A 14434-nucleotide genomic window follows, 5' to 3' on the forward strand; every position below is an offset into this window, starting at 1 on the left:
CAGTGGCTGCTATTCAAAGAACAACAAACAGAAATGTCTACTTTGGCCTTCAGTCTACAGCAGGGGTGTTGAACCTCTTTCAGCCCAAGGGCCAAATTCCATTTTCGGAGCTTTGGGGGTGTGCATTCCAGGGGTGGGTGAGGTCAAAGGCAAACAGATGGGGCCAAAATACCCCAAACCCCAAAAGCATATTGAAGCTGAAAGCTCTGACTGCCAGCAATGGAGCCTCAGGAGAAGCATTCCAGCCTTTTAGAATAGGGGGAAAACTGCACAAAAGCTGAAAAACTACCCAATGAGCGGTGGTTGGGGGGGGGGGGCCAAGGGGTCATGACTTTCTGGGTGACCCTGGAGGGCTGGACTGGGACCCGAGGAGGGCTGTATTGTGACTCTACGAAAGCCAGATTTGGCCTCCAAGCCCAAGGTTTTGCACCCCTAGTCTAGATCAAACCATGGGTTTTTAGAAGAAGCCACTAACAAAAAATAAACAACATCATATATTTAGTTCATGCAGAGAGAGCCAGTGTGGTATAGTGGCAAGAGTGTTGGACTAGGAGCTGGGAGATCCGGGTTCTAGTCCCCACTCGGCCATGGAAGCTCACTGGGTGACTTTGGGCCAGTCATAGACTCTCACCCCAACCCACCTCACAGGGCTGTTGTTGTGAGGATAAAATGGAGAGGAGGAGGATAATGTAAGCCGCCTTGGGTTCCTTGCAAGAGGAAAAAAGGCAGGGTATAAATGCAATAAATAAATAGATGTACTGTTAAACCATTTCTTTTTGTCTCAGTTACACAGCACACTGATCTGCCCACTTTCCTCATCTGTACATCCATGCTGCAATCCTATAGTATACGCATTTATCTGGGACTAAGTCCCTCAGTGGGAATTATTTATGAGTTGACATGTATAGCATTGCACTGTAAAAGGAACGAGCTTGGCGCCTGGACAAACCAACTGGTCAACACACGCATAGGTGCATAATCATTACACAGAGATGGATTTCAAAGGAAGATGGTAACTATCTAATGTTCATCAATGGCAGAGACATGTCTACAACTTCTCCTGTCCACATCTTATTCAATAAAAATATATTTACGCAAAAGCAGCAGGTATAACATGGCCTGCAGTATTTTTACTTTAAACAATGGAAGTAATTGTATTTCTCAGCAGATTTCCATACTTGCATTTAAATCTTCAAAGTGATGATGGAAACTGTGTGTGTGTGTGTGTGTGTGTGTGTGCGCGCGCGCATGCAAAATGCTGACATTTCACATTGACAACTTTGCAGCACAGTGACTAATGTGCTGGTGTAACATTTGGGATGTGAACTCAGCCCTTCCTTCTCTTTTCAAAGCCAGCCATGGTTAGCATTCTATCTGCACAGTTTTGCAACCATGGTTAGAAGTGAGTTTGCAGAGTGTGGGGTTGAGCTAATAACAGTAGTAGAAAAAACACCAAAGCAGATGTAACACTAACCCTAAACTTTTGAAGCACTTACACCAACTAACCCTTTGAAAAATGAAAAGATGCAGAGGCGCTGCACTCAAAAGAAGCAGAGGAAGGGATGGTGCATACAAGCTAAAGGAAAAAGATGCAGGAGAAGGCAGTCCTGGTTTCCTATTCATACTTAAAGAGATTGAGCAATATTACCTCTGCATGGTGTTTGGGTGAAAATACATCCTAAAAAATGTTGGAGTGCTCAAATTCTATGCATCTACCTTCAAATTCTATCTGCTAAACATGAAACCGTGCTCTAATCTGACCTCAGAACAATGTCAATTTGATACTTTCATTGCTGCATAGCCAACTGTAGGATTGTTTCCTAATCAGTGCTTCAAAATCCAGAGATTCCTGCCATTAAAAGAACATGGGATGGCCTTAACAGAGAAAGATGTTGCTGTTATGCTTTCAACATTTCATTGTCTTCCGATTCTACATCCTTTCTTTTAGTGCGATTTTCAATAGGACCAAAAGAAGTATTCATAAAAACCTCCCACAATAATTGTAATAAGTAATGGCTCTTTGGGAGCCTGAGTCATTCCCATTAAAATGAAACTGCACAAGTTTTGCAACTCTGTAGATTCAACTGGAACTGCTGGGGGAAGTCATCCAGAGGCTCGGACTGAAGTGTCATCAGTATGTGGATGATACTCAGTTCTGCCACTCATTTCCATCTGCACATCCCAGGGAACCTGTGGAACTTCTGAACCAGCGCCTGGGGGCTGTTTGAGAAGGGTGAACAAGCGGAAACTTAATCCAGACAAGATGGAGGCACTGTGGGTTGGGAAACCAACTAATCTGCATGGAGGTTTACAACTGGTCTTAGATGGGGTTGCACTCCCATTAAAAGCGCATAGTCTGGGAGTCCTCCTGCACTAACTGGGGAAGTGCAAGTGGTTGCAGTGTCCAGGAGTATATTTTACCAGCTTATGCTGGTACACCAGCTGCAGCCCTATCTGGAGAGGACAGACCTTGCCTCAGTTATCCTGGCACTAGTGGCATCCAGGCTGGACTACTTTAATGTGCCATACATGGGGCTGCCTTTGAAGACTTAATCCATCTCTCTAACCACTACACCACAATAGGTAGCGTTGTAGAAGCTTTGTACCTTCTGGGAACCCTTTCTGTATTGACTGGAGCCCTGTTCAGTCATTTTTCTCTCCACAGTTTAATGTCTGCAGAGGGGCAGTCGTCAAATACACATAGGTCATCCCCATGAGCTGGAATCCTGAACTATCAGGATTATGAGACAGGCTATGTACTTTTGGCAAGCTTCTTCTCTGCAGATATGGCTCCAGCTCATCGACAGTGTGGGAGCAGGTCCTGCAGGGAATCTGACAGCTGGGCCAGCGTGCACGGCCTTGCTCTCTCGCACAGTTTTAAGTAGGGATGTACGGATTGTATGAAGTCCATTCCATCTGTGTTTCACCGACTGTCAAGCACCTTTTGTTCCATTGTCTGCCCATTGACAGAATCGGATTTTTTTTGTTTCCAAATCTGCACAAATTCACACATGCGAAAAATCCCCTAAAATGTGCATTTGTACATTTTAGCCTATGGGGGAAATGCGCATTTTTGGCCATTTTTTAAAATTTGTGTATTTTTCTACAATGGAATTTGTGCAAATGTTAGGAAAGTTAGAAAACCAGTCCGAGAGTCCACGGCATCTGCCAGAAAGAGGGACAGCCAGTCTGCTGCAGTATCCACCAGTCGGATTCATGAAAATCCAAACTCATTTGGGTCTGTTGCAGATATTGCTGACATCCCTAGTTTTAACTGCACTGATGGAAGGATGCTGCAACTGGGCTTTAGTCTATGCACCATAAAGATTCTGTCCCGGAAGACTGTGAATGAGCTTTTCCCATCTCCTTCTCTGCTGCCTTCTCCTCATGAGTAAGCCAGCTAGAAGCTCTGCCGGCTAGGGAGCTCTGCCTCCTGCCTAGACAGGCACACGCTAGACTCAGCCCCTGCCAGATTGCCTCATCTTCTGGGGCAGGGGTATAAAGAAGAATGCAGCTTGGAGCAGTGAGTTGCTGCTGGCCTCCAACGGAGCAATAACAAGTGAGGGCATCCCTTTGGGGAGGACCCGGGGCTAGGGCCTGGATCTTAAGAAGGAGGGCAGCAGGAGTGTGCGGGCTTGATATGTGTTCAGGTGGGTGAGAAGGAGTGTAGAGGGACCCAGAAGAAAGGGGGGACACTATAAGGCTATTGCAGGGCAGTGCAATAGGACAGGAAGTGGGGGAATTATATCGGTTGCAAGGACAGCAGTTCAGACATCTTTGTGCTATTCCCCTTTCCGCTTCACACACACCCTCAGCCTGAGTAACCTTGGGGGCAGTCCTTGCAAGCATGGAGGTGGTGTTAATGAATGCCAGATCAGCTAATAGAAAGGGATGGGCTGTCTCTGACCTGGTTAAGGAAGAGCATACTGACCTGGCTGGCATCACTGAAATTGAGCTGGAAGAGGGGGGTGTTAACCTCTCCCCAATGTGTCTTCGTGGTTAACCTGTACAGCATCCAGCTCGACTTGAGGGGCAGGAAGGGTGGGGTTGCCCTGGTCTAAAAGGATTTCATCTCTCTGATTGCCATGGATGGATCATTACCTGATCAAGTTGGACCTTCTGGCTACATGTAACCTCTGCTGGGCTGGTGGACTGCGATGGAGCTGGAGATTAGTTGAGCTCCTTTATGCAGCAACTCCCCTCTTCCTGAGTTTGATCAGATGCCCTTACAATGTTCTTGAGTGGTTAGGTCATGCAGGGAGAGAAAATCCTCTCCCTGAGCTTGGTTAGAAACCTCAGTCACACACACTTCCCATCAATTCAAAGATGAAAAAATACCTTTATTATTTAAAAAGACGCAGCAACAGCAGCTTTTACAGAGCCAGGGCCTGCAGGAGAAGCCACCACCACCACCACCGGGGAAGAGGCGTGCCCACTGCTGCGGGGCCTGCTGCTGCTGCTGCCGCCGCCGCCACCAGCACCACCACCACCACCAGGCCTTCCCTGTGGACTCCTGCCTGGCATTATTTTTAAGGGGATTTTTAATTTTTTTTTAATTGTTTTGTTGTTGTTGTTTTTCTGGGGGATTTTGTTGTGTTTCTAGGGGTGGGTAGCCTGCCTGATAGGCAGGAGCGAGGGGACATGTGTCCACCTGATGGAGGCAGTGGGGGGAGTGTTGGGGGCCAGAACATACCGAGGCTGGGCGGCAGGCGCTGGCGGAGCACTAGGGGCAGGCCATGCCAGGGAAGGGGAACAAGGGAGAGATGTGTAGTATCCGTCCCCTGCTCCGGGCCTGTCCAGAGCCAAAGGATGGCTGGGGGAGGCGTGACCCCATCTTCTGGCCTTCATTTGCTGCTCTGCAATCCCAGGTCTGTTACCCAGAAAACCTCCCTCATCCATGACATGATCCTGGATGAGGGTGCAGACCTGGCATGTATTACGGAGACCTGGCTGGCCGAGGCTGCTGCTCCAACCCTTGCAGCCATGTGTCCAGCCGGATTTTCGTATGCACAGCAGCCGAGGGCTGGGGATCGGGGAGGGGGAGTGGCTGTTATCTACCGAGAGTCCTTGGTTTTCACCAGACCCCCTCTCCGGGAGACCAAGGTTGCTGAGTGCATGTACTGGAGGTTGGGCCCGAAGGGCAGTCTGGGGATTCTGCTCGTGTACTGTCCACCCCGCTGCACGACTGACTCCCTGGCCGAGGTGCTTGAGGTGGTCTCTGATGTGCGTGTACAGTCCCCTAACTTATTGGTGTTGGGGGACTTCAACATACATTCGGAGGCCATCTTCACAGGAGCACCTCGGGACTTCATGGAGACCATGGCTTCCTGGGAGCAGCACCATATTCTAATGGGGCGCACCCATGTAGTCGGTCATGCACTAGACCTTGTGTTTGTTTCTGGAGAAGCGGGGAGTGACGTGGAAGTCGGGGGTATATCCACCACCCCCTTGTCATGGTCAGATCACTATCTGGTGACGTTGGAATTCTTGGTTCCACAATCCCACCGCAGGGGTGGAGGACCCATTAAAATGGTCCGCCCCAGGCGTCTTATGGATCCAAATGGATTCCTGAATGCGCTTGGGGATTCTCTGGGGCACGCCAACGGCCACTCGGTCGAGACCCTGGTGGGTGGCTGGAATGCCGCAATCACTGGGGCATTAGATCAGGTGGCTCCGAAACGCCCTCTCCCCCCTGAACAGGGCTCGGACTGCACCATGGTTCAATCCGTGGTTACGAGCTCTGAAACAGGAGGTGAGACGGCTGGAGTGCCAGTGGCGGAAGTCTCGCTCCAAAGACGATCAGACACGGGCTAGAGCTGTATCTTCAGCCTATCACGTGGAGGTGAAGGCAGCAAAAAAGGAACATTATGCTGCCTCTATCGCGTCTGCAGAGTGCTGTCCCAGGAGGCTGTTCCAAGTGGTCCGGAGCCTGGTTGGTCCTGTGGCTCCTGAACCACTGGAGCATTCTAAGGCCTCCTGTGAGGCCTTGGCAAGGCACTTTGCAGATAAAATTGATCAGATTAGGTGTGTTACTCTGCACGCTGTGGATACTGTTAGTGAGCAAGAGGCGGCCTGTGGCAAACTGGTTTTGTGGGATCAGTTCCAGCTTCTTCCTCCTGATGAAGTGGACAAGGTGCTTTCATCTGTAAGGCCGACCACTGTTTACTTGATCCTTGCCCATCTTGGCTCATTATGGGCTGCAGAGAGAGACTGGGTGAGGGGATCAGGACGGTGGTGAATGCCTCCCTTGAGGAGGGAGTGATGCCATCAACCCTCAAGGAGGCAGTGATAAGACCGCTCTTAAAGAAGCCCTCCTTGGATCCTCAAGTTCTGAACAACTTTCGCCCAGTCTCAAATCTGCCATTTTTGGGCAATGTGATTGAGCGGGTGGTGGCGATGCAGTTGAAGGCACACTTGGAAGAAACTGATTATCTAGACCCATTTCAGTAGGCTTCAGGCTTGGGCATGGGACAGAAACGGCCTTGGTCGCCTTGGTAGATGATATGAGGAGGGCTCTGGATAGGGGTGAATGCTCTTTCCTTGTTCTCCTCGACCTCTCAGCGGCTTTTGATACCGTTGACCACGGTATCCTCCTGGACCGCCTGGAGGGGTTGGGCATTGGAGACACCGTATTGCGGTGGTTCCGGTTCTTTCTCTCCGGCAGGTACCAGAGGGTAGCACTGGGAGAGGAGGTTTCGGACCCGTGGCCACTCACTTGTGGGGTGCCACAGGGTTCCATCCTCCCCCTGATGCTATTTAACATCTATGTGAAGCCGCTGCGGGCTATCATCAGGAGGTTTGGGGTGCGGTGTCATCAATATGCGGATGACACGCAGCTCTACCTCTTGTTCAAATCTTCACCAAGGTTGGCCATAGAATCCCTGTCCAAATGTCTGGAGACGGTGAGTGGCTGGATGGGGAGGAATAAGCTGAAGCTGAACCCTGACAAGACTGAGGCACTTTTGGTGGGAGACAAGAGGAGGCTGGGGGATGTTGACCTGGTGTTGAATGGGGTACGGCTACCCTTGAAAGACCAGGTCTGCAGCCTGGGGGTCATTTTGGAGGCTCAGGTGTCAGCTGTGAGCCGGACAGCGCTGTATCAACTCCATCTGATACGGCGGCTGCGCCCTTCCTTCCCGACCATCTGCTCCCATCGGTAGTACATGCCCTGGTCTCCTCTCGTTTAGACTACTCTAATGCGCTCTACGTGGGGTTACCCTTGAAGACGGTTCAGAAGCTGCAGCTGGTACAGAACGCGGTAGCTTGCCTGATTAAAGGCAGCCGCCGGCGAGATCACATCACTCCAGTGCTGAAGGAGTTGCACTGGTTACCAGTTGTTTTCCGGGCCAAATTCAAGGTGTTGGTTTTGACCTTTAAAACCCTATATGGTTCCGGCCCAGCCTATCTTAAGGAGCGCCTACAGCAGCACCAGACAGGCCACTTAACAAGATCAGCCTTGGATGGCCTTCTCTCTATCCCATCAGCCAGGACAGCTAGACTGGTGGGGACAAGGGAGAGGGCCTTTTCTGTGCTGGCCCCCATTCTGTGGAACTCCCTCCCTAGGGAACTCCGCCATGCCCCCTCTTTAATGAGCTTCCGTCATGCATTAAAAACGTGGTTGTTCAGGCAGGCATTTGGGGTGGGTTAGGGTATTTTAGAAAATGTTTTTATTGTAGAATTTTATTGTTTTAAACTGTTTTATTGTACGCTGTACATCGCCCAGAGTGGCTGGGTGACCAGCCAGATGGGAGATTAATAAATTTAATAATAAATAAATAAAGACAGAGATAGAACAAATGATACATTTAAACAGAAAACAAACCTAAGCCTTTAACTTTCTAATCTGAACAGACTCCAAACTTACAACCACAACAACAATCACCACAGAATGCATCATTGGAGGGGCCGTAGCTCAGTGGCAGAGCACCTGCTTTGCAGGCAGAAGGTCCAAAGTTCAATCCCTGGCATCTCCAGGTAGGGCTACAAAAGAATCCTGCCTGAAACCCTGGAGAGCCGCTGCTCCCAGTCAGTGCCAGCAATACTGGGCTAGATGGACCAAGGGTTTGACTCAGTATAAGGCAACTTCCTATGTTCCTATCACAAACTGCCACCTCCTTGTCAGGAGACGAACCAGGGTTGTAATGCAAACATCAGAGAAGTGCATCATCACGGAGGCTAGTTACTGGCGAAATGGGAGTGCAGGGTGATTCTGAAGGCTAGAAAGGCTCAGTGAGTTCATGGCCAGGTGACACACCCCTGGGCAGGGCTATCATGCTGAAATAAATGTGGAGGATAGGGACACACAGCATCAGAAGTGCAGAGAACCCGAATTAAAGAATAAAATAAAATAAAATAAAGGAGTAAAAGTGGTCTCAGAAAATCTGCTTTTTCCACTGGGTATCTCCTGGCTGGCTGCAGATTGGCCAGGACATTATCTGCTGTCAACAACCTCAAAATGCTCCCAATTCACAGCAAATGCCCTGTCCATGCCCCCTGCTCCGGCTGGAACACAAAAGGGGCCAACTGTTAACTAAGGTATTTGGCCCAATTCCAACAAGCCAACTGTCTTAATAGACTTGATAGAAAAAAAACCAGGTATGAGAGGGCAGCTCCAAATGTGATGGTCCATCTCCAGAGACTGATGAATACGGCTTCCTGAGGTCTTTGGGGGATTTTCCTGCATGTTTAGCCAGCAGTCTGATCACTTGGGATGAGGGGATGACCCAAGCTATCGATACAGTCATTCCCAAATGTCCCTCTGGCTCCTTCGTATTCTGAGGGGTTGAGGGCAATAAAATGACACAATGCAATATTATAATTAGAATGCAAATGGCAGAAGACTCATAATGAACAAAATTTCTGATCTTACTCTGTGGCAGGATCGCTGGCAGGAGGGCAAAGTTAAAGCGTCTCCCTCCTCCAAGACATCTGGGTCAGGAGGGGTGGGAGAGTGTGTGTGTGTGTGTGCGCGTGCCCCCAGCTGTCCATCCAATGGCACATGCAGTTATTTTGGGGCCATACAATTTGGCCACCCTTGCTCTAAATGGGTTGGTCCAGATTTCTTGGAGGATCACCTTTACCCATACCAACCTGCCCACACTCTGAGATAAGCACTGGAAGCCATGCTTATGTGCCTGCCTACCAAAAGAGACAGGCATGAGGGATAGGCCTTCTTAGTAGTAGCCCCTGTTTGTAGAACTTTGCATGAATTTATGTCCACCAGGCCCCATCATTACAGGCTTTCAAGCAACCCTAAAGTCTTATCCTTGGCTTACAATTAAGTCAGGATTATTGGGTGCCGTTGCATTTATCGTGCTACCTGGTTTTAATTGCTAATTTTCTTTATTATTATTCTTAATAATAATATTGTATCATTGGTCTATTGTATTTTGTTCTTTCAAATTTTGTACACAGTCTTGGGAAGGTTTACTCTAAAAGGCAGCTTATAATTTTTAAAAATACTAATGCTAATAATGGGATATGTTCTAGGAAACACAGTTCAAGCAGAACACCAGCAAGGCCTCATAGTTGTTCTACCTGAATACAGGGTATGGCTAAGAACACTCCCTGCAGCTGCACCTTTTAGGGCAGGGGTCCCCAACCCCCGGGCCGCAGACTGGTACTGGTCCGTGGCCTGTTAGGGACTGGGCTGCAGTAGGGGTGTGGGAACCCCCCCTTACCTTGGGTCTGTAGGGGGGGGAGGCGATCCGTCCCTCCTCCCCACCCCGGAATCCTCACCGGCCCTGGCCAGCTCCGCTCCACAGCGAGTCCACGGAGCTGCTGGCTGGCTCCGGCCCTGTTCTTTGCAGTAATAGCCTATTACTGCAAAGAACAGGGACGTAAATGGCATCCGCTACACAGACACCATTTGTGTCCCAGTGGCTGGAAGTCCGCCCCCGGCCGGAGCCTGTTCTTTGCAGTAATAGCCTATTACTACAAAGAACAGGGACGCAAATCACTTGCGTCCCAGCGGTCGGACGTCCTCCCCCAGCAGGAGCTGGCCGGTAGCTCCGCAGCAAGTCCAGGACCGACGAGGATTCGGGGGGGGGGGGAACGGATCGCCCCCCCCGCGGACCCAAGGTAAGGGGGTTCCCACACCCCTACTGCAGCCCGGTCCCATCCCCCCTGGTCTGTGGAAAAATTGTCTTCCACGGACCTGTCCCAGGTCCCAAAAAGGTTGGGGACCACTGTTTTAGGGAGAGATTGATGATAGTAAGCATGCTGTCTTTCAGGGAAATTTGTGTGCCATTTGTGATATATTTCTCATTGAGGAACCCCTTTTAAACATCCAAGGAACTCTACATTCCCCAGAACACAATTTGTAAACCACTGTATTAATGTTTCCAACCAAGGTCACCCCATTCCTAGCCAAGTACATCTTTCACAGCTTCACAGAAATGGGTGTAAGGGTGCCAACTGCCTCCATTAAAATTACGTTTTGCCATTGGCTACATTGAGATGCACATCACAACAAACAAGACAATTGTTAAATAATGCCATCCCTACAAGTGGATAATTAATTATAATTATGATAGCATAGAACACAGAATCCTACGCAGGGTTCCATTGTATTTTATTCTCTGAATGGGACACCTGTGTATAGCTACTAATGCTCCATGCCAACAGCTAGATAAAGAGAAAATATTTCATTCTGAAACATCACTGTGGATCAACTATTTTTCAATATTTTTGCTTTGATAACTCTTCTCTCTATCAACATTAACAAAATGGTTTAAAAAAAATCCAGCCCATAATATTTTAATCCAGCCTTAGCTTTATTCCCTCATGAAGCAATAACTATGGCAGCTCACAGGCTCTGGAATCACTAGATGCTGAAATGAATTCAGCCTTATCTTAGACTCCACGATGGAAACAGATATGCAAGGCGGACTAGAGATATTTCAATGAAACTGACTAACGAGAATTTTAAAAGGCACTGGTATTTTATCAGATTAAAAGAGCACATTTTGTTTATTTAAAAATATAGACTTGGGAAATAAATGTAAGACGTTCTCGGTGTTTTACTGGAATGGAGAGACACGTACAGCCGAATACATTTCATGCACAAGGAACACTTGCAGTGTTGCTGTCAAGAGACCTGGGGTTTGTGTCTGCAGTTACTATTTTTATTTATTGCATTTATACCCCGCCTTTTTTCCTCTTGCAAGGAACCCAAGGCAGCTTACGTTATCCTTCTCCTGCTCCTACTATGCAGCAGCTGTGCCATTTGTCTTAGTACTCAGTGCTTCATTCACTTCTCTTACTCTTCCATCTGCTATAGGGCTCTGGTTTTTCCTACTCAGGCTCTAAAACAAGAGTGGAGAACCTCTTGTAGGCTGAGGGCCAAATTCATTTTTGGATAATCTTCCGGGGGCCACATTCCAAAGTGGGAGGAGTCAAAGGTGAAGGGGGTGGGGCCAAAAATCCCAGAATATTGTAGCTTAAAGACCTTACTGCAAGTAAGTAAGCCTAAGAAGAGGCATTTCAACCTTTTAAAATGTGGGGGGAAAGCATTAAAAGGTGGGAAACCACCGATCAGTGGTTGGGGGAAAGAGGGTGAGGTCAGGGGTAGGGGGTGTGGTCATCTGGGGAACCCCAGAGGGTCAGACTTGGACCCTGGGTGGCTGGATGTGGCCCCTTGGCCTGAGGTTCCCCACCCCTGCTCTAAGAAGAGGCAGGAAAATGCCAGCACTGGGCCCAGGGAATGAGGGGATCAATACTGCTGTCACTGCTCTGGACCTCATAAAGGTATGCACTGAGGCTCACATTGGGAACTCTTAATGCTGAACATGCCAAGTTATCCTCTGCCAATTATGCCAAAATGGAACTGTGTGTATAGCAGGGGAGGGCAGGGTCTGGCTCGCAAGCCTAATCCGGCCCACAGACATTGCCCATCCGGCCTGCAGAGGTTTGGGCTCCCTCCACAGGCCCTGCCCCCTTCCGAAGCCCCTCCCCCTCCCATACAATATACTCACTTACAATTATATTTTGTATGCATTAACATTACACTTACACCATTTAATATAAGCACTTCGGGTAAGGTTAACATACTTAAGCCAAATTTTTGCCATGGGTACTGTGCAATGTTCCTTTATATATTCCCCAAACATATTTTCAAAACTTTATGCAGCATTTCAGAAGTTTATTCGGGGCGGGTATCCTCCCCATCTTTTGCTTAAGAGGACTGCCAATTAGGAAGTATTTAATTTTCCAGATCTTAGTTAGTATCATAAGGCTTATTTGTTAACTTGTACAAATGATTGGAAAGTATTTTTCCCCTTAATACTACTTCATGGATTGATTTGGAGTTAGCTTATTTAGCAGTGTTTTCTGGCTGGATGGCATTAGGATCCAAGTATACTAAAAAGAAAGGAATGGCTCCACTTGTAATTTCAGCAGCTAGAGAGACATGGGATACAATGTCTAATCAACTGCGATTTGATCCGTATTGTCACACTAAATTAACTTTATGGAAGAATCTAGTTTTGAAAATAGAGAAGCGGCCTTTTATGTGGAGGAATTCGGTTGAGAGTGGAATCTATACTTCAGATCAGTTAAAAGGATCGATGAACTTTTACCACTTTTGGTAGCGTGGCTTAGATATCGCTTACCATCTAGTGCTGGGTGGCAATATATTCAATTACAGCATCTGCTGGAGTCTATATATGGGCCATCAGCGGTGAGTGCTTCAGCACTTTCTATATTGTTGGAGGAATTAATTGGTTCTTTACAGAAAGCTCAGCCGACAAGAGTTGTTTATAGATGTTTTTTAGAATGTAATGAAGTGGATGTTTCAGTATGTTAGAGCGGAAAAGAATAGGGAATCAGAATCCCCTATACAGTCTAATCAATGGAAAATTGCCCTAGCATCCATATGTACCATTTCTGTAGATTTAAAATTGAGACTGATTTGACAAACAATTGTTTTGTGTATATTGGATACCACAGTGCAATGTCGACAATGGATTGCTGAGACATATGATGTGGGAATGCCCTGTGGTGGCTTCTCTCTGATTGGAAGTCATTACTCGTATACATTTTGTTCTTCAAAAATCTGTGATAATTGTGGATGTTCATGAGCTTTTAAATTATATTCCTGTGATATGGGGATTAACAGATGGACAGCAAAAGTGGACTTTAAGAGCACTTACAATTGCAAAGTGATGCATACTTCAAGCTTGGAAGGATAAACATCTACCACCTATCATTCAATGATCTGAAGATCTTACTACTCTTGATGAATTTGAACAGTCCTACAGTGACCAATTTCATCTGGATCTTTATTTAGATATATGGACTGCTTATATTAATTATATAATTGAAATATAAGTGTCAAACCTTTTTTTCTTTTTCTTAATGGAGTTGTGATTACTGTGAATGAATATTCTTTCATGTCATGTGCTTTCTTTTCCCCTTTTGTTGCTGTTTTCTCCCCTTTTCCTTTTTATTTATTATATTTGCAAATAAAAGAACACATTACACTTACATAACTGCAACTTTGCCACACAATTTAAAAAAAGGAACAAAGGAAAAAGGCTCATCCAATATTTAATCAAAAGCCTGTCCCAAAACAAACCACATCACCATAGATTACATTGCCAGGCAATCCAGCAGTATGGAAAACAATAAAGCAGGTATTTTAGTACACGAACGACAAGTAATGCTAACAAAGCAAAATCCTCATCTGTCCTCTGGGCAAAACTTAAAATGACAGAACATTACTCTCCTCAGAAAGCAGGCAATTATAGTACTAACAATGATCGCTGAATGACCAGGTTATGATGATAACTGCAGATGGTTTAAGGCTCCTCTTCCCTTCATTCATTCAGTTCTTGAAAAGAATCAAACAAATCCATAGTTTGTTGCAGACTCTGCAAACAGACTGAGAATTTGATTGCTGCTGGCCACATAGTGTAAGAGGGTATCATTATATAGGCATCATTATATGAAAGAAAGAAGTTAGAAAGCTTTTAAAAATCAGACCATTTTCCAGACAGAGATTTGGAGACGGGTGTGTGCGTGTGCTTTTTTTGTTCTCATTTCTGATCCATGTGCCTTTTTTGCTACAGCCTCTCTGATCACCAGACATTGGAGGCAAGCAATGGGAACAAGCCATCTATGCTCTGCTCCACTTGTGAGCTTCCCTGGGGCATCCAACCATAGACAGAGTGCTGGGCTAGACTGACATGTGTTCTGAACCAGCACAAGCAGCTCTTAGGTTTGTGAGAACTAGATGTCAATTAAAAAAAAACATTCAAAAATAAGGCACCAAAGTTTCTCAGGCCAGGGAGCAATGTGAAACTACTCCCCAGAGATACTTGCCTGGCACCTACATAATGGCCTTTCCCATTCTAGGTTAAGACTTTTTTTTATTCTCATCAGCATTTTAAGAACTGTTTTTAGTGCTTTTAGAAGTTTATTCTGCTGCTGGTTT

The 14434-nt window shown here is 46.9% G+C and overlaps 1 protein-coding gene across 6 annotated transcripts in view; it reads right to left on the reverse strand.

Moving 5' to 3' along the window:
• CARD19 (caspase recruitment domain family member 19) overlaps nucleotides 1-14434 on the reverse strand; it is a 40811-nt gene that overhangs the window by 14538 nt on the left and 11839 nt on the right. The gene's annotated exons all lie outside the window — the stretch shown is intronic.

This window comes from Heloderma suspectum, chromosome 2 (genome assembly GCF_057233095.1).
Source record: "Heloderma suspectum isolate Gila_16-S chromosome 2, 16-S_ref, whole genome shotgun sequence".
Classification (NCBI taxonomy): Eukaryota; Metazoa; Chordata; class Lepidosauria; order Squamata; family Helodermatidae; genus Heloderma; species Heloderma suspectum.